General features: G+C 37.6%; 1 protein-coding gene across 3 annotated transcripts in view; it reads left to right on the forward strand.

The window, feature by feature from the left end:
• The window catches only part of SLC35F3 (solute carrier family 35 member F3), a 147,442-nt gene that overhangs the window by 1,572 nt on the left and 124,334 nt on the right, over nucleotides 1-21,536 (forward strand). The window lies entirely within an intron of this gene.

The following is a 21,536-nucleotide window of genomic DNA, read 5'->3' on the forward strand; positions in this document are numbered from 1 at the left end:
CTCATAGGGAGCATGGAATTTCTGTAAGAGCAGTTCTATTGCATGGATGGGAGCCATTCCTGAGAGTAAGGCTTTTCGGGATCAGATGGTGTGTTGGTGCCAGATTCAGTTGGATGTTGGTGCCTGGATCTGACACAGTGACTAATAGTCCAGCTGAAGCTGCACTGAGCCACTGTGGCAGATCCTTCTGAAATAATAAAGGTCATGCAAACTCCTCAATTACAACTTTGTGTTGAAATGTATAACTGTGTCTGAAGAAGTTAATTGCAAGTCTTAAGCTTGCTAGTCTTGTTACATTTTCTCTTGCAGCTTGTTCTGAATAACAAAAATGCATACTGGAGTTGCAATGGAACACAAATACCTTGAGTTTCTTAAGTTTGTGCCTAACAACGACAGGTGATAGGAAGTCATTGTCAATTTGAGTTGATATAGATGTAGGGGAAAAAAAAAAAAAGGAAAAACAAACACCCATCTCTCTAGCTGATATAAGGTGGCATGGCTGAAGCAAAGCTGTGTTGATGTATATCAGCTGAAGAGCTGACTGAATGCATGTAAATAGGGTAAATCATCTAAAGTGGGAAAATAACTTTGGAACGGCTACTTTGAAACCTCTTTAAATAGCCCATTGATTTGAGTTTAGGCAGTTAGGCTTGGGATATGGATTTTCCTTGTGACTTTCAATTTAAGTGGTTTAATTGGCCCAAGAAGTGCAATCAAACAATTTTTATTAAGCTCAAATTGCTCCCTTGTGCTTTTTGTCATCTTATTGTGTGTGCTTGTAGACGTTTGTGTTGTTGGCACTCTGTAAATAATGAGTGTAATTAATGAATTGCATGAATAATGAATCTGCATTCTGGAAAACAAGTCAGTAATCTTGTCTGATCTGATCAGATTTTATCTGCATATTTCTATGACGTTCTGATTGTAATTAAATCACCTGCAGGGCTAGCTCTCTCTCTTTCTCTCTCTCTCTTTTTTTTTTCTTCCACACAAGGCAGTATTCCTCATATACGTCATTTAGATTGTTTATATGTATTTAAAATTGAGACATCCAGGAAGCTCTGTTAGTTTTTAATGAAACTCCATGAAGGTAACCATGAAAGGTAATCGAGGAGAGTGTTGCCATGATCCCCAAATGGGCTTTGAGACTACTTCTGTTGGGGTAAAAGACTGACCTTTTAAAAGAGATTGTGATATCTCAAGGTTACAGACCAGTGCCTGTGTTTCATATACTCATAAATGAGATGGAAAGAGGGGGAGGAAGAAGTGAAAATTTGCTAAAGTCATAAAATATAGATTGGATAGAAAAGGAAAGGACTCTGCATTGCTCCAGGAGGACTGACTGAGTCAGGTGAGTGGCCCAGATTTTAACAAATGACACTCAGTATCACAAATAGAAGATTCCTGTTCCCTGAAACTGCTAAAAAGATCAGTGCAGCCTATGAAGTTTCATATCACTTCATGGGCTTGTGAGAGGGAATAGGCTGGGACTGTATGCAGCTCAGTGAAGACCTCTGCTGTTTGTCTGTACTTGCAAACTGGATTTTAGGAACTGGAATAATGTAATGTGCTTTTGTGTTATTATGATGCCTTCAGAGAATTTAGTGATACAGCCTCGTGAAATATTGTGCACTATTGGTTATTTAAAAAAAAAAAAAAAAAAGATTAAAGAAGGCTCTAAGATGAGTAAGGGAAAGAATGCAGACAGTCTATAAAGAGTCTCAAGAGTTTTGGCTCTTCATCTTAAAGAGGTAAAAACAGCAGTGTGTAAGGTACTGGTACATGTTGCTCAGGCATATGGAGAGTTTTATTTCTTACTGTGTCATAAGAGAAAAACAGATGGGCACTAAAGCTGAAAAGCCATCAGTTAATAATTGGAAAAATTTTTTTTAAAGAAACATATCTTTTGTTTTTGAGATAACAAATCCAAGGGACTGTTGATCTTGCCACTGCTATAAATTACAATAGTTTGGGAAAATACTGGAGAGCATATTAAGCTTCATTGATCAGAATAAAAATTAGTGGGAGAAGTGGACCATAATCTTCCTGAAGGTCTCTTGCACTTTCCTTCATAGCCTCTGCCCATCTTCAGAAAGAGGATAGGAGTGTGGCATGATCCAATCTAGCAGTTCTTTCCTTTCTGAAACCCCTGCTATTGAGTTCCAGTGTAAATAAATGTGGGAATAACTGCTCTTGAGTCTAAATCAAATATGTGTACTTTTTTTCCACGGGGATAGTTTGCAGCATCTGACTTAAATTCTCAAATGCAATGGGAGGGGGGAAGAATTATGCAAGATGCAGTAGAATCATAGTCTGATACAGGTGTGTCGATGACAGTACTTGGTAAATATGCAATCATTTGTATCAATGAGAAGTATGTTAATTGACTTTTTTAATTAGCACATAGTGATCAAATAATTTCATTTAAAGAAAAAAAAAAAAGACAAAATTTGTAGATCCCAGTAACAGCCTATTTGTTGTTTGTAGATCAAACCGTTGTTAGGGCTGCTCACACCAGTGCTGCTCTCTTTCATGGAGGTGAAATAAATTACCACGGTTTCTCTTTCTAAAAGCCTGTGAGTTATGTTTGACAGAAAAGACAAGGTGAACAACCACATTTTAAGTTTCCATTTGGTACCACAGTGGGAATTAGGCTTCTAAATGCTTTTTAGAAGTATATTGCTGAAGAACTTTTCTGCACTTGAAACATACAGCTGTCAGCCAACTGTTGAACTGTCTTGCTGATCTGTGTGGAAGACTTTCTATTATAATTACTGTAGCAGTTGATGGGAAGCTTGTTTCCACCTGAAACACACACAGCTAGCACCACTGCCAAATGTCCTTTTTTACATTGGCTAGGACTGTTCTGTAGTTATTTAATATCACAGTCTGCCGTTATCTGATTTGTGTTTTAAATACATTGATGTGGATTTGAGTCAGCTATCCCAGTTTTGCAGTCTGCCCTTTCCTACAGATCATATACACACGTCTACTCCTTGTTTAAGATTAGGGTCTGTATTCTAAAGGAGGGACTTTTGTGTATCGTTAGGAAGTGTTCTTAAGTACAGGCCTGTTGCAGACAAATCAGGGTTATAGTTGTCCCTCTCTCCTTTCAGATGCTTGAGAGACCTCTTAGCATCACACTTCTATTCAGTTCCATGCTTTGTGTGGTTACAGGTGCTATCCTCAGAAAGAATATTGGGAAAATAGTGTGTACTTCTAATTCCCCTTAGTGCTATCTAGTAGGAGTTCACTTCAGTAATAAGCTCCTGACTTGTGGACATTTCTGAGACTTTGGCCTGGTATGTAATTCCAGGTTGTTGCAGTGACTTCTTTTCAGCGGCCTGCTGTTCCTCAAGTGGAATGGATAGATTGCGTCCACCAGTTTTGAATACTTCCTGCTCTACTCCTCCCTGCTAGCTAAAGAGTGGTTCTCTATTTTCAGTGTTTCTCTACTGCTACTTCAACACCACAACAAGCTGTGTGGTTTTAATGCCCAGATTATCAGCCTACTATTCATACAGCATGCAGCCCAGAATGTCTTGACCTGGAGATGGAATTAAATGCTATTACCAGTGTAATACAAACAACATGTTGGAACACATTGGCTTACAAATCTTCAGAATGTTTCTCAGAAAGCATGAATGTCTGGCTATGAAAATGTCACAACTACTGAACTTAGATATCCTTTCAAGGGAGTATTGGTTTGAACTAATTAAAAGTATGAGATTTTAGTTGTACAAATAGAAATTATACAGCTGAAGACCATTCTCCTTATGGTCTGCTTTTCACGTGAAATTCATGCTGAATGCTGTTATTTTCACATTTGTTAAAAGCAAATCCAATGGGGTTATGAATCAGGATAAAAATACTGATGTGTGAAATTTGTTCAAATGCTGTTTTTGTAGTATTTACAGCTGAGTGAGAACTTAACTTGTTTTTGAGCTGGCATACAGGAATCTCCAGAAGTTCAAAGACAGAAATGGAGGAGCAGTTCTCTCCAGGGGAAGTCATCTTCAGGCCAACTGTGAGCAAATAATTTAAAACTGATACTTATTTTCTACCACATAAATAGGAAGGTCATGCTCTTATAACTGATGCAGTATTTTGATGATACCCTTCATGTCGCTGTTCCTAAGCTCAAGTGATTACATGGGAATCTTGTTTTTCAGGTGAGAACATGGACTAACCTCTAGATAATTTAGAAAGACTTGGATATATGCCCTGGTGTCAATTTATAGGTCTAAATCCTCCAAGAGTTTAAAAGAGAAGTAAAAATATGTGCCTTACCTCATTGCTTTAAGCCAGATTTATGGTTTTTAAGGCTTAATTTGTTGTTTCTTCTTGATGCTCTTTGGCAATACTAACATAACTAATTGTTCCATTAGCAGAAAAAGATGAACAAAGCCTGGTCGCTCTTACAGGCAAAATAAAAGAATAGTAATTGATTGCATTGCAACTTGGAAAGTATTGTGGCACAGTGAATTCAACTGTCATCTAGTTGTTTGTTGCAAGCTAAACCTACGTGTGATTTTACATAAACCAGGACTGTTACTGGCTTACATTCATGTGACAGCTCACGCAAAAGCTCCTGGAGCTGTTTCCCCACATGTATGGCACTCATTGTAGCTGAGAATAACTGTTCTCAAAAATATTCTATCAAAATACTCCAGAGACCTGATCCTAAGTTTGCAGTGGATGTCCCAGAAGGCTAAAGGGAACTTTTCCTTCTTTTTTTTTTATTTTTCTCTTGGTAAGAGAGCCCCTTAGCTCCTATGGACTTTAACTCTCTGGTGGCCTTGCAGTTGAAAATAAGAGTGGAAGAGCAAAATCTGGCCAGAAGAGATAGGGCAAAAGAGTGCAGGGGATTAATGCTGAGCAGCCACAGAGATACTGCACAGATATTTAGGGAGAGATCAAACAGCCTGTTACAAGTTTCTTCTTCAAGACAATTCTGATGGAGAAAAGATGAGGTTCCCTGACTTTTTCAGGTGGTAAGGAAAATATCTTTGGGCCAGTACTAAGCATAAAGCTGCTTCCTCTTATAATTTGGGCTTAATTAATCATAGATTTCAAGTTTTCAACTTTCTATGGGCTAATCAAGCAAATTGTAATTTAGTCTGATTTACTAAACATTTTGGATCATTTAGTAAATGTTTGAGAAATTGCAAATGTTTAGTGAATGTGTTTACTAAATGCACTGTAGTTTAGTAAACAAATAATACAATTGAGTAGGGTTACCCCCACTTTTAGCTAGGCAGTCAAGCAAACTTTTTTTTTTTTTAATATTGAGTTTTTACAGTGAAGAAACTAACAGTTGCAACCTACAAAATGCATACTTTTGTTTGTTGATTATTTAAACAAATTAATTAGTTGCTTTCTGCATTTTTTTTTCTTCCATGCAGCTCTAATTAGATGCCATGTGCAGCATGCTACTTATACATAAAAGCTCATGGAACAGTAATTAGGGAGCTCTTGGCTTTCAGCATTAGCTCTATATCCCTTAGCACAAATGTTATCACTGAATGTTGTTCTTTTCAGTGGAATATACCACTGAAGTCTCTATTGTGAAAATCTACTAGGACTATTTGTGTTAATGAAGCTGAGGCTCACATTAGCAAGTCTGAGGAAGTGTTAACTGGCATTTGAGGCTCCTTTTGCTGGTGAACTGTGTGAAGGTATATATAGATGTGTATGTTTGTATTGCAAGTAGAAGTGTGAATATGTTGAGTAATTAGCGTCTGTAATCCATACTAGTGGATTGTTAGTAAAAAGACAGCCTATTGATACAGAATAATGAGGGAGTAAACTAGTTTGCTTGAACGGTATTTAGGAACTATGAAGGGTTAAACAAATGTTTATTCTTGAAGCAATTTTGCATCAAGTTTTTGAAGCTGTATTTGTCTTTATTGAGGAATCTTTCCTGTGTCAAGGACATTTCTGCAATAAATCTGAGTGTACCTTGTGATACGTGTAGCAGCATTGCAATCTGGCTGCAGAGTTTGTGCTGAAATATTGTAATATCAGATATTGTTTTGTAATGGGAATATTACTAAAAGACAAAAACACAAGGAAAGGACTACTGGTTCCAGATGTTTATCTTCTTGAAATTGCTTAGTGCATTGCCACTGAAGCCCATTAGCCTCAATGGTAATTTCATCAGATTCTAGTTGTTGTGATCTAATCGGTCTTTAATATAATGAGGTGTTTTTGTTTCATATTTCTGATGTAAATCACAAGCTACTATATCTACCGCCAATTAATGGAAGTCAGATAGGTCTCAGGATGAAAAGAGGGAGGGACAAATTACATAAAGGCAACTTTGTCCCTCCTGCATAGAGCTCTCCCCTGAAGGATCTGAGGGTGTAGTTCTGGCCCTTTCTTTGGAAATGAAAGCTGTAGGCTTTCTACTATTGCCAGTGAATGATTGCAACTCTGAGAACAGTAAAACAATAAGACCTTTGGTTTGGAGAAAGATCCTACGAAGGCTAACCATTTCCTGGGTGGGAACCCTGATCTGCAGATAAATTTCTGTCTTATTGTGGAACCTGGTTGTGGGAATGATGTTCCCTGAATTCATTTTCTTTAAACTTTGGATGCTGCACTTGGCCATCTCCCTTTATGAAAATAAAGAGTTCACCTAAGTGATTTCAGACTCCTCAGTTTTCTCCTGACCTTGAGGATCATAGGGTTCATTTCTGTACAAAACCTGCCTTATTCTACATCCAATTGTATTTTTTTCCTATTACTATTTCAACGTAGGAATCAGGCTTTTTCTGATAATGCCTATTTCAGTAGTTTAGGGATTTAGGTGGCTTAACATTTGGAAAAATAAGGATGACGTTTCATAGCCAACAGGAAATATTAGCTCAGTAAGTCCATCATACAAGGCAAGATAATTTGATTCTTTGAGCTCCTCCAGAACCAGGGCATGTAACTTGCTGCAAGTGAAAAACTTGCATTCTTCCTAATAAGGCCTTGATCTTGCAATTAACCATTCTCATTGCTGTAATTGGTTCTTGTGCAATAGTTTGTGAAAACAGGCCTTAACATCTGAATGGAGCAACCTTGTTTTCCATTTTGAAGTGCTGCAAAATCCTGACAATCCTACTAGCATATAAATAATAGCTAGTAGAGGTAATTCAATAGTAATATTCCAAAGAGTTTTATCTTTTCTTTCTCTGCTTTGACATTGCAAATAGCACTGATACGGTGTTTTTCCTCAGTGTCTCCTGCACAACAGCTAAAGGTACCAAAGTAGTGTGGAAGTTGAACTTGTCTGCTTTCTGTCTATGCTGGAGCAAGCCTATACATTTTACTTTTAACCTGGCTGGCAGTGATGCTGTTTGTGAGCCCCAGCATACCGTGATGTGGCTTTGCCAGGTCCATGTAGTTGTATGAATGGATCATGGGCTTGTGCTCAGGTGTAAAGTGGATTAAGAGCCTACCTATCCCTACTGAGATCTTGAGTTCACAAGATATTGTCTTCACGGTCATGTCCTGAATCCTTGTATCCAGTAGGATTAGCTGTTCACAGACTTCTACCCTAGCTGAAGTAGTGCCAGAATTCAAATCACTCATCCACTACTTGCACCGTTACTTGCCAGGAAATAAAGATTCATCATGGCTTTATGACTTTGTTGGTTCTCCTGCTCGCTTCATGCAAGTCTTTTGAAAGCTTTGAGGCTGATTTGTTGGAATATACAACCATTAATACCTGTACTTTTTAAGGCAAACTAACGTGGTAATGTAGACTTTCTGGTAATTGTCTTGAATGTACCTAGGCAATAGTTACCGTTTATGGTTTCAGGTAGCATATACCATGGAACAGTAATTAATAACAGCAAATGTGTTTTTCCTTGTCTTCCTGCTGAACTTGCTTTTTGCTATACAGTGTTTGACAATGTCCTGATGCCCTGATGACTACTCACTTGAGGATCTTTCTTCCTTTTAGAAACAGGAAGCTTATAATGTAAAGAAATACATTTCAGATGCTAGTTAAATAGGAGAAATTACAAAGTAAGGTAGAACTAGGAAAAGGTGGACATACTGTTGAAGTCCTGTTCTAACTATATGAACATGGGTTTGTGTACATAAATTAACATGGAAAAATAGAGCTCCTGTTGCACAGCACGAGGGACTTCAGGAGGCTGACTGACTCCTGGTCAGTTTTTCCAGCTTGCTGCATTATCCTGGGGGAATGTATGAGGAGGGCACCAATACATCTCAAATCACTGTATTCCCCTGGTTGGCTTGTAAGGCCTATAATAATCCTCTTAAAGGTGCAATGTAGAATTTGACCTCCAGCTCCTGCTCATAAAATTATTTTGCTGTCATTTGAAGACCTCGATAAAAATTATCCCAGAAGGCTAAAAATCAAAGAAAAAATTTAAAATTGTATTCTGTTACTTTTTTGAAAAACAAAAACTTGTTCACAGTTATTTTCTAGCTGCATTGTTTATTTAATAAACAACTTCTGTATTTGCTTTCCTTGTGTCACGCAGAAAGGAAATATACTTTGCTGTTGTAAGCTTTATACCTTAGTTACATGTCATTCAGTATCTGTAGAAAATCCTTTACTTCTGGCAAATAGTGAAGTCAACAAGTAGAAGGCTCTGTATGTGTTTGGACTGTGTACACTGAGGAGTCATCTTCTGTTTAATATTTCTCCAAATAGAAAGAAAAATGGGATGTAAGTCATGGGAGTGTGAAGAAGTATGTTCTCAGCAGAGAAATCTAGGGACAAGAAACAGATACAGATCACAAGTATTGTATTGGGATCAATACTTGCAACCTTCTCTTTTGGTTAACTGTATAACAGAAATTGAGTTTCACTGGAAATAGTTCTGGAAACGATATTAGGTATCCTGTATTTATTCCTAGAAAGTTCAGAAGATGAAAATATTTTTGCCTGGCATCTTTTTAGGAATCTTTTCTAGCAATATTACTTTAAAATGACATATAGCAGATGATGTTTTCTTTCTGTATGTCAAATTGTTCAACATCCTACACTTCTTTAGAAGTGCATTATCTCTTGTCTACAAAATAAAATACATTAGAAGTGGGAATGATTTCAGAATCTCTAGAGTGTAAACCTAGACTTTCTTATGACTCCCCAGGAGCCTTTTACTTCTTGATGAAATTACTGCTCAAAGGAAACTGGGAAAAGCGTCTCTACTGGAACACTTCTTGCTCAAAGAAAAATGTATTGTTCAGCTTTATGCTCACAAATATGAGAAAATTAGAAAAACTGTACGAGATTAATCCCTGCCTAGTCCATGACACTTCTTACATTAACCTTATTCAAGCCAGGCTCATCAGGTTTAAGTCTTTGAGTTTGCCTTTTAAGCTGGCTGTCTGCTTTATGTGCTGATCATCTGTTCCTAAGGCAACTGCATCATATTACACCTACCCATACATGGTCTTTATTGTATGTTCCTGAGAAGCCCTGTTTAAATTACAGAATAATTATTTCTTTTAATAGATGTGCAATTTTAATTTTCTTTCATCTCAAAGTTGGTATTTAATTAGCACTTTAAAGCTTGTCCCAACATAGGTAGAAAGCATCTACAGCAATTAAGAAGAGACTTTTTTTTTATTGTCTAGAAAGCCGGCTACTCAGAGCAGAGTGTTGCAAGGAGGAAGAACACATCTACAGCTATTTGTAGTTGTAGGAGTTGAGGATTGAGACCTCTAACAGAGCACACAGTGGAAGCAATGGAACAGGAAGAGAACATCCTCAAACAGGGCTGTTAACAAACAGAAAATAGCTAGTTCTCTAAGCCCCACTCCTTTGTTTATCCTAAATGCTAAATCATTGTTAATGTTTTTCCCCTTCAGAGGAGGACCTATGCTAGTGTGGGGGGCAGTGGATGGATTTGGTGCTGAAGCCTTTTGGAAAAGTAACAGGAAGGTGTTCTTGTTTATCAATAAGGAGAGCAGTTAGGCTTTGATAACTGTGACGCGATCAATTTAGGTGTGAGAGAAACACATAGAAACAGACCTCCATGCAAATGTAGGCACAGAACAGTGTGTAGAGTTTTCCTGAAGAAATTTGAAGTGACACTAAAGTATGTTGAATTATGACAATGTTGTATGTTCAGATTAGGTATCTGGTTGTTGTTAAACTATCCCACTACAGAGATATGCAAGTAGCCTACAGAATGCATCATGGAGAAACTTCCTGGTAAACCTCAAAATCTATCAAGCAAAGCTGGATGGTTGGGTCAACTATTCATGTCTTTGTTGTATTTTCAGAGATTGAAATCACTTAGTCCTCATACTGGTAAAAGTCTGAAAGAAGCCAAAATGAATTTTGCCTGACTAAAATGAGCAACTAATGGTAAAATGAGCAAAACTAATGACTAAAATGAGCAACCTGCTGAATACTGCAGCCTGAATGGATCTAAGGGTTCTGGTCTCAATGTCGTAATAGGTCTATGAAAACTGGGCAGTTTGTTGGGCTCAGGCACTCTAAAACTTCCATATAATCTCAGGAGTAAACAAGCTGAAGTATTTTCACAAACATAATGTGCTGTCCCAAGATCAGCATCTCTTCTAATGCCTTTTTGCACTTTTCAAATGCAAGTGCAAAGAGGCTGGATCTGGTCCCAGCTTGCAGCTGAAATCAATCCCATTGTAACTGTTTATGTAGACTTGTACAGTAAATTCATTTTCAGCTAAGTTCATTTCCATTGTAGTCAATCTGTCCATCTGATAAATTCTTTTGTTTTGTTCACTTTCTTTTCCATGCAAGAGGCAACTGAAGTGTGGGTGTGTGATCCCCAAGTATAAAAAAATGTAATCCTTAAGCTAGTGAGAAGATTATAAGAGCCTCACCTCTTTTTGTTTTCAACCAGTTTAATCACAAATGTTGCTGCAAATCTGATTTTAAACATTTACTTCTTTTGGAGTTTTGACAGAAATTTAGCCCAAGTTGCATGCCCAGCAGTAGGAATTGTACAAGAATAAGAAATTTATACCAAGAGAGTTGTTATTAGTCAGTACCTTGAATATTAACTGCTCCATCTGAATCACTGTGCACTGAGATATAATTGGAAGATACAAAAACATCAGTTAATTGCAGAAAGGCTTCTTTCACTTCAAATGTGTATGTCCCAGCACAAGGGAAAACCAGCTGCATTGTAATCTGCTTTCTGCAATAGGAGCTGATTTTACTAAAAGCAAATGAGTTGTATAGGACTGAGCTCATTGTTGAAGCTAGACAATTTGTCTGACAACAGCCAACCTTTTAATACCTGATCTTTCTTGCTTTTTTGTCACTGCTTATGTATGTCTTACACGTTAAATTACTCTGCTATCTCTTAAGTATATTTTCATTACACACCTTTCTAGAGTTAAAATTGGAGAAATTCCCAACCATTACTTACTTCAAATAATATTTCTCAGCATTGCTTTTATAAGCCTTTGAAACTAACTACTAAACAAAGTTTAAAGCTTACAGTAGTTACTTTTCATCTCTCGTAATTCTTAATGTAGCAATGTTACACTAATAAAGTATTAAGGACTTAATCGATAACCAAAATAATAACTGAAAATACCTGTGGGTGTAAGTACAGTCACACATCTGCTTTATATTCAAAAGATAGGTCTGCTGTGTATTTAAAGGATGGGTCTTCAAGTTCCTTTTTTTCCTGCAGTTAAATAACTAGCTAGTTGTATTTCCTTTGAGCTACTGAGTTCCGAGGAAAGGTTTCTGCAACTATTAATGCACGATTTTCAAGCCTGAAAAAAAGTATATATGAGTAACTTAAGCTTCATAACAGCTGTGAATAAAGTTGTGAATTTGTGTATGTAAACTTCTAGTACGCAAATTACTTGTATTGCTCCAAATAACTGATTTCTACTGACTGTTAATGAAACATTTTGTGGAAAATACCTATTTTTTATTCTTCATTACACAAAACATTGCTTTGGTTTGTCCACGGTAATTACAGTAATCTAGAAGATTTCATCATTGCTGTTTTATACATATTGAAAGTCAATTTCTATGTAAATAAAGCAAATATTTTTTCTGAGCATGTGTAGATGATTTAATTGTGGCTCAAAATAATTCAGTTCTCAATTCATTTTGTGCATCCCAACATAATAACATAATCATTGTTTTCGTTGTTGTTGTTGTTTTTTCATCAATCTGGTTTTGTCAGTTTTCCAGGATGTAATGTAATCCAAAGTAATTCACATGTGTAGAGAAATGAAGTTTGATAGAACAGTCCATCTATAAGGCAAAATCCTTGTGACAGGGGGTTCTTTGCAATTTATTTAATGCAAATTAAAAACTGTATGAAGTAGTTGATGGATGTTTGAGTTATGCAAGGAAAAAATGGTAATGTTTCTGAGCAATTAGACATGATAGCACCAAAATTAGACCTTTGATATCCTGTTTGTTAGAAGTTGTATTTCCTTAAGTGTGAAACACTCTTCAAACCAAGTACATCATTTGATTTATTTATATTGATTCTCTGTTGATTTCAGAGGAATAAAATACTACTTAGGCAGCATGAGCTTGTAGAATCCAGCTTAAAATAACCAGTCTAAAAAGATAGGTATACTCTGTATCCCAAATGCGATATTTGAAAAGAATTTGTAGGTACCACATTTTTATGATCAAATTAAACTTGAGGCTCAGGTAGCTTTCCCTCACTTGGAGTGTTCTTAGCAAGGCAAGACAGGAATCCACAGTACTCTCTCCCTTCCTTTGCTTAGTGATTTAGTCTGTGCATGCATAAAACCACGTGTATCCAAGTCAGAACTGTAATCCTGATGTTACAGTGCTCTGGACTTTTTCACTGTTTTAGGTATAAGCACATTGATTCAAACAAATTTGTGTGCTTACAGTGCTAGCTTATGCTTTTGTGATTTTAACAGCATTACCCTGGTGAAAACTGTCCATTAATAGAAACAGTTAAGTTTTCTCATAACAAGTATCCTGAGAGAACATTATGTAATGATCCACACTGACGTTTTTGGGTAGTTTCTTTGCACTGGCTGATTGTTCTTACAGCCCATTTTCCCTAATCATTTAATTCATTTGCTTCTATAAAGCCCATTAGTTTTGCACTGAATTTATTGTCTGTATCAACAGCTATAGATTTGTTCATCTAAGGCATTCTACAGACGTCCTAATTTAGCCTTTTCTGTGGTTGCAGCACTGAATATTGCGGGTTGACAGGCAGTTATTTTGAACTGCATACAGCACTCTTTGGTGTTCATAGAAAAAATGGAAAAATGAGTAAGGAAACCTGAAGTCTATGTAATCTCCTTTTTACCTTACTTCTGCTTGCCTGGGAAGGCAGAAGGAAGGCATCAGAAAATAAAATTGTGCTATTTTCCTATGACTAAACCTTAGCTTGTTTTAGCTGCTGTGCCAAGAAGTCTGTGAGTACCCACAATGTATTTAAAATGGCAGAAAGTTCCCTGGCTTGGGTATTGAGCAGAATTCAGAGGCAGATGTTTTGATGCAGAAATGTGCATTGAAAAATGATTTCAGAATACTACAGAAGTTTATTTGACACACACGGTGCATAACGTTGAATGTGAGATGTATAAACTTAGTATAATTTGAAATAACGTGGTGATAACACTGAGTGGTAATGTGCCATTGAGTATGGGACAGAAATATAATACAAGGTACTTTCTGAATGGAAAAAATGTCTTGTCCCAGTTACATAAATGTCTCTTCAACACAACTTAAGGGGGTTTTGTGTGCAATCATAATGAGGAATTTTGACATTTATAAATGACTTCTTAGTAAGTTCTGGGATCCACAGACTAGATGCTGGAACTAAAAAGTATAATTTCAATAGGTTCATTTGTCGAATCCCAAGTCAGACACGTTTACTCTGAGCTGGTACTCCTGCAAATCTAGACTTTATAACACTAAGATATAACCCATTATCACTTGCAGCACTTACTGCAGTGGTATTACTTGTGGAAAAGTTATGTTTCTATCCGCTACTTGGGAATTTCCATGATTGACGCAAATGTTTTGGCACTTGATGCCTGACAGGTTTGGATGTAGCCTTAAAATAATCTGATAGCTTGACTGAATGCTGTGAGATAACATAAAGGTGCTGTGTAATTCATGATAAATGACATGGGATCATTTTCTTTGGTCATGCAAAATACAGTGGAGATTATTGTTGAGTTATTATTGTTGAGTTTCTCATTGATTCACTTCAGAATGAATGAAAAGGTAGAATGAGATTAGATAATGATAGCAAATTGGTCATGAAGTGATGTTTTGCTAATTAGTATTTGCTTTGTGACTAAACTGAGAAACGAAGATAACAAAACATCACAGAATCACAGAATTGTAGGGGTTAGAAGGGACCTCCTGAGATCATCGTGTCCAACCCCCCTGCCAAAGCAGGTTCCCTACAGCAGGTCGCACAGGTAGGCATCCAGGCAGGTCTTGAACATCTCCAGAGAAGGAGACTCCATGACCTCCCTGGGCAGCCTGTTCCAGTGCTCCGTCACCTCACTGTAAAGAAGTTCTTGCGCATGTTTGTGCGGAACTTCCTATGCTGCAGTTTCCGGCTGTTTCCGGCCATGATACCAACATAGTATCATCCTACTTGCATCTTCCAACATCAAACAAACCTGTGTGAAGTAAGAGCAAGAGAAATTCATCCAGCTAAAGGAGCTTAACCTAAAGTATTCCCATATCTTGAAAATGAAAAAAGTGCTTATACTGATACCTAGGCATCTCATGTCATTTTATGAACTTTGCCTTACAGAATTGATCTTAACAGCAACACAGTGTTGTAGAGTTTTGAAAAAGAAATGTTCATACAAAGCTTTGTGGCAAACACCTTTGGCAACAGCCCAAACTCACATGTTATTCCTAAATCCTTATACACATACACTGTAATCATAAGGAGTACCTCTTCAATATTTCTTTTCAGTGCTTTTTAGAAAAGTACTGAAGTACTTTTGAAGTACTTCAGAAAAGTAGAAAAGTCAATAGAGGGAGACTTTGAACATTGCTGCTGGTTTGGCCAGAAATAAGGTACATTCTTTTATTTTTGCCATTTGTCACCCCACCTCTGTTCAATCTGCCATTTTTTGTACTCTTCTTTCATGTTGTTTTGCTTGTTGGCTATCAAGGAAAGGTACTTCAAGTATCAATGCTTTTACATATGTTATACTGATGATTCCAGTTTAGCTAAATTCTGATAACGTGCCTACAGGTCTTGCTGCTGAGGGTCAGCGTAGTTCTGATCTGGCTCAGGGAGGTTGTGCCTGCAGAACAGTCCAATGGCAGCTCTTATGACATGTCTGGGAAGAGAGGACTGTTTGTGGTTTCGTATGAACGTGCAACGCATTGTGGATTTTCCTGGTTTTTCTGGAAAAGAAACATCTGTATTAGTTGCATAAGTGTTTCTTGTTTCTTTACAGAAAAAAGTACTTGAGAGAACTTTCCTGTTTATAACATCTATAAATAGGTGATTGTTTGGGTTTGCTGTAGAAGGCTATTAGGTAGTGACTAGCAGTACAGTACTGATGTCTTTGTGTCCTGTGGGATGGCTTGGACCTTTATGTTATAGCTTGGGGGAGATCTGATGGTCACATTGTGTTGTTGGTGACCACAAACCAGTGTGAAACCTGGGTCTGTCACCTGCATATGGCTTGGCAGTCTGTCTTTTACAAAGTTCTTGATTTTGCTTTTATAATTCTAAAGTGACTAATGCATTCCTGTGTTAATTAACAGGCAGTATTTAACAGTGCGTTCTTTCCCAGGCTGGAAGTGAAAAGTGCAAGAAAATGAATCAATGCCTTGTGCAGTCAGGCCCTGAGATAGACAAGAATCTCATTTTTTATGAGTAAGCTAAACCACATCTGTATTTGCTGTGTTAAGTTCAAGAGGAAGGGGACTAAATTCAGCACAATTACTTTTCCTTTGCTCCTAGCTGTTCTTGGCAGGATTTTTTCTTAACACCTGGTTAGCTGGCCTGCAAACAGGTATGTTCAGGGAATAGAGTTTAGCATGAGAAATAAACAGCTTGAATCATAGCCTCTTCAATCTCTGTCTGTTCTTGATGTCTCCCTTCTGCGTGATTATTTTTTTTCCCCCTGTGGCTTAGTTCCTACATGCACTGCAAAGGTAAGAGAGCATGCTGGGAATGAACTTCCAGGAGGATTTCTTGGAATTCATGCTTCTACAAACGATAACATCTAGAAGGAAGATGTCTCTTGTTTTTGTATCAGATTTGACTAACTACTGTATGATATGGTTGAAACATTTCTCATTGCATGTTCTGTGAATTTAGTCTTTTTAAGGATATGCGTGCTGAGGCAATCTAGAAGCTGTGCAGTAACAAAATAGTGCTTCAGTTCAGAAGTGCGCTGAGATGATATCTGAAAGTGGGAGGTTGCAGCAGTCTGGATAAAATGAACAGACTTGTTCAGTTAGCAACACTGCATTGCATTTGCTTCCTTCTACAAAAGAGGAGATTTTCAAAAGCCTAAAGTGGTCCTGATATCCCACTTTTTGTTGTTGTTTGCTATTGTTTTAGCAGACTGTATGCTATGCATCTTGCCTGTGCCCTTAAAAGTTTATTGAATCATGTCACTTTCTTATCTAAAATTGAATTGTGCCTTGACTACAACTTCAGAACTGTGGGTTCTTGCCTTAAGAGACTGTGTCAGTGATGGGCATGGTGAAAGGCAATAGATTTGCTCTTCTTTATTAAAACTTAAAAAAAACATAACTTTTGTTATTTAATGTCATATCGTAGAATGGCCTGGGTTGAAAAGGACCACAATGATCATCTAGTTTCAACCCCCCTGCTGTGTGCAAGGTCACCAACCACCAGACCAGGCTGCCCAGAGCCACATCCAGCCTGGCCTTGAATGCCTCCAGGGATGGGGCATCCACAGCCTCCTTGGGCAACCTGTTCCAGTGCATCACCACCCTCTGGGCGAAAAACTTTCTCCTAATATCTGACCTAAACCTCCCCTGTCTCATTCCTCCTTGTCCTATCACTATCCACCCTGGTAAATAGCCATTCCCCCTCCTATTTATATGCTCTCTTCAAGTACTGCAAGGCTGCAATGAGGTCTCTCCGGTGCCTTCTCTTCTCCAAACTAAACAAGCCCAGTTCCCTCAACCTTTCCTCATAGGAGAGGTGCTCCAGCCCTCTGATCATCTTAGTGGCCCTCCTCTGGACCCACTTCAAGAGCTCCATGTCCTTCCTGTGCTGGGGGTCCCAGGCCTGGACACAGTACTGCAGATGGGGCCTCACAAGAGCAGAGTAGAGGGGGACAATCACCTCCATCTCCCTGCTGGCCACCTCTTTTTTAGTACAGCCCAAACACGGCCTTCCAGGCTGCAAGCGCACACTGCCGGCTCACGTCCAGCTTCTCGTCCACCAGGACCCCCAGATCCTTCTCCACCGGGCTGATCTCAAGGAAATCTACACCCAGTCTATAACACCTGAGAAAAATGTATTATGAAAGAATCCCTTTAAGTAAATAATAAGCAAATACGTTATAATCTACTCAGATAATCACAAGTGAATTTCTAAAACACAATAGTTCAGCAGCTTTGTTTCTTGCTAAAGATTTGAGAAGTGTCAATCAGCAAAGAGTCCTTAGTTGTCCTTAGCAGTCTATCTGGGAATGCTTGTTTTTTGTTTTTTGTTTTTTGTTTTTTTTTTAAATATCTGAGCCCATTTTGGGTGTTTGTGGTCTTTTCTGGGCGGGTAGAAAAAATTTCACTTGATTCAATAAATCAAATACTAAGTTCAGAAGCAGATGATAATGTGTTTTTGTTGTTGCTGCTTTGCTTTAAATTTATTTTCAGTTTATGAATGAAAATGCAGCCCATGTTCTATTTTGGTTGTTTGTTTTCCAAGACTATACTTACTCTAGATCCTCATATGAGGCAGTGTCTGGACACAGACTGCTAATAGTTCTGTTTATTACAATAATTTAATTTCTATGTAAAGTGAACTGCTTTAAAATTCAATATATGCTTATAACTGAACTTTTTGCCTTGAAGAATCCACTTCACTTAGGATATTTCAATTAAATGTAGCAATGAGATTTTTATGCTAGTTCTGCAATTTCTGCATCAAATTCCTATTTTCATCCAACAGCATCATGATAAAACCATAGCATAAAAGATTAATCATCATAAATGTCAAGCAGCAATTCTATTACTAATTAAGAATGTGAGCAATTTACGTCATTATTTAAATGACTATATGTATTTATGACTTGTTAAAGACATGGCAAATGTAGTGTAAAGGACATCTCTGTTTTTTTTAAGAGGTATTTTTAAATAAACTTATCAGAAGTATACTGCAGCTTTAATCTGAAAAGACACAAACTAAAATAACAATATTAGAAGCCTGCAATACAGATCATAAATCTGATCTTTCCTATGAATAAAGAATTGTTTATTCCATGCTCAATTAAATGGTCAAGAGAGCAACTTTCAAACAGCCATTAAAAGTTTGTTTGGGTTTTTTAGTTTTTCTTTTCTCCACCTTTGTCATATAATCCTTGATATATGGAGGCCAAAAATTAACAGAATGTGTTGGAAAAGGAACCAAGATGTTTATGGAGAATGGATCTGCTGCTAGTGTTGGTCTAGATGCAGTCTCTAATTTGAGTCCATAGATATCTGCTTGTTGAAATGTATATGAAGGGAGTGGGTGCTCTGTGATTGCTCACCCAGTTTCCCATACTTTTCAATAGGCATCTGGTATTGGGCTCTGATCATACTGCTCACACCTTTGTCCCCCATGCCTATGGAACTAAATCAGGGGATTTGCTAGCCCACCCAGTGGCCACCTCCTGGTGCTGATGTGCCAGTTTGTGTCTGAGTGGGAGAGAAGGATGAAATGGCATGGGCCAGACCCAGGTACAGATGTTTCTCAGCTCAGAAGCTGCCTGGACCTCACGCAAGGTGTGAGGAGAAGCATGGATGATGTCCAGACAGAATTGTAGAAGTGAGGTAGAAGTTGGTAGGGCTAAATATGAGAGTGGTTGAGGAGGTTTTGCTGATCTGGACATAGGGTCTGGACATAGAAGAGGGCAGCCCTTCTCTGTTGGAACAAGCCAACAGTGGGCACTGCTGCACTCAGGCTGCATGTCAGTCTTTGGCCTCGCCCACTGGTGGTAGTTTGTAAACCAGCATTACTTAAACAATAGTCATTGCCTCCTGTTTTAAATTGGAGTTCTTCAATCACTTTAATCAGAAAAGGAAAATGGCTCTACGATCCTTGCATGTGGTTATGTCTTTTGTTTTCCATGGCTGAAAATGACCAGATTGGAGAGTTAACAGAGGAACAGGTTGTACTTATATACCTTCCAAGTTTCGAAATCTCTCACTCTCAAATAGAAATTGGATCAGCATATCTCTTTATTTTCTGGTTGTTTTTTTTTCTTTGCTTTTTGTCTGTTTGTTTTTGTTCTGTACTTAAGCTGAGATTGGTCAGGGTGACTAGGTCGACTGCACTGGTTGGAGGACCCCTAAAGTACTGTCAAGATTAGTTCACAGCAAGAGACTATCCCATCTGTTGAAGCAAGTTTATATTAAACAGGTTTAAGCAGAAATTAAAAGTAAACAAAAAAATTAAATAACCTGACTTAATGTCTCTTTCTTTTTAATGAGAAGCTGCAGAAGTCAGAAGCAGCTGTACTTTGTTCTGTCATGATTTCATGCTCCTATTATTTTTTAGTTATCCAGCAAAACACAAGGAATGTAGAGCTATACTTAATGGAAGAAGTGAGGAGAAACACCCTTCATGGTCTGTTATTTAATACTTCCTTCTAAGCATCCTTCCTTCTCTGTAAAGAAGACACCAGCATTATTTCCTTTGTTTGCTTTCTGCTATGTTAGTTACCCTAACCAGTACCAGTACCTCTACCAGTTTTTTGTTAGTACTTGAAAATGCTTCCCTTCCAGGCTCAGTTGTGCAAGTGATTCTTTCTTGATAAGAGGACTTCTATAGGTAAGTACAGATAGATTTCAATGCTGATTTACAAGTTGAATTCCTTGTTTCATTCTGCCTTTCCTGGGATGTTGAGACCCTCCCCATTTTGTTGGTTAAAGCAGCAACCTATGAAATGACACTTATTTGCACACTTCACTGCAATGCCTTGCTAGCAGCGAGAAAAGTTTGGTTTGGCTAAATCAGTTTGAATAAAATAATGAAAAATGCTGGTGAAGATAACTATGTGGCTTACCTTTACTTTTTGTGTACTGCTAAAATATAAACTGTGACGTTGATTTGGTACGAGAGATACAATGAAATAGAACAGTGAATCCAGTTAATTGCTGTACTTACTCATTAAATTGTTTGCTTTTTATTCCCTTGGTTACTGGAATAAATTGACTGTGAATATATGTTTACCTGACATTGGTTTTCTTTTATTTCCTTTTTAAAAATATTTTTGCTTTGTTGCTGTATTTTCAATTCTTCTTAGCCCCTTCTGTTTCTCTGCCTCTGCACATTTCCCTCTTACAAAAAGCATGGATAGTTTCATTTTTGTTCGTTCCAATCTGGACCTAGGATGTAAGGATTTTTTCTAAACGAACAGGGAGACAGGAGCATCTCTAACCCTAATAGACTTTTTAGATGATCTATTGAATTACTGGTACAAAAACGATATGAATTTTCATGTAGACTTTTATCTGGAAGTTCTGTTTTTCTTCCCCTCTTTCTTCTTAGACTAACTCTGGTTCTTCCTTCACGATTACCTTTAATTTTTTAAAACTTAGGACCTACTGTATTATTTTTGTCTTTTACTTCTGCATCCAAAGCAGTAAGATATGCATAGAGCCTTTTCTGGGGGAGGCTGGGGTCCAAGCAGTTAGTTATGTGCCTAAATCTGTCAGTTTTAAAAAATGCTCTTACTTGTCCTCTTTATCTAAATGGACCTTAAACATCATGGCCACTCTTTCTGTTGCAGCTTTCCTGTTCTTCTTCATAATCTGCAGCTGACATGATATTGTTGTTAATCTTTGGTTTCAGTACGTCTGTACTATTAATGCAACCAGAAGGTTGGACCTGCTTGTCAAATGCTGGAGTCTAAATTACTTCTTTGTCATTTAGAAGTGTTGGTATCATTATGCTTTCCCAGCAGTACTGTTCTTTACAAGTGCTTCAAGGTTTTAATATCATTGCTTAATTGAATATTTATCAGATGCCAACCCCAAATATTGTGGAGAGCTTCTATAATTAAGTTTTAGACCGGATGAAATCATCTACTTGCAATTAGTGTAGAGGAATTGTTTATTTTGCATAACTTTTACATATTTTTGTTACAAGCGTGTCAAGGGGATTTGGAGGATGCATTTCTCTGATGCATTCAGATTACATTCTTGCAAAATTGTGTTTTGCTGGAACTTATTTTATGTCATTTTAAATCTTATTACACAACCATAGTACCTGTGAAGGTGTCCTCCTAATTGAGTAACAGAAAGCAATTAAAGCTGTAATGGCCAAAATTTTGAAAGAACACTGTCTGCAAAAGTATTGTAGTTGTTCTCCAGGTGATAC

Source organism: Lagopus muta, chromosome 2 (genome assembly GCF_023343835.1).
Source record: "Lagopus muta isolate bLagMut1 chromosome 2, bLagMut1 primary, whole genome shotgun sequence".
Taxonomy (NCBI): domain Eukaryota; kingdom Metazoa; phylum Chordata; class Aves; order Galliformes; family Phasianidae; genus Lagopus; species Lagopus muta.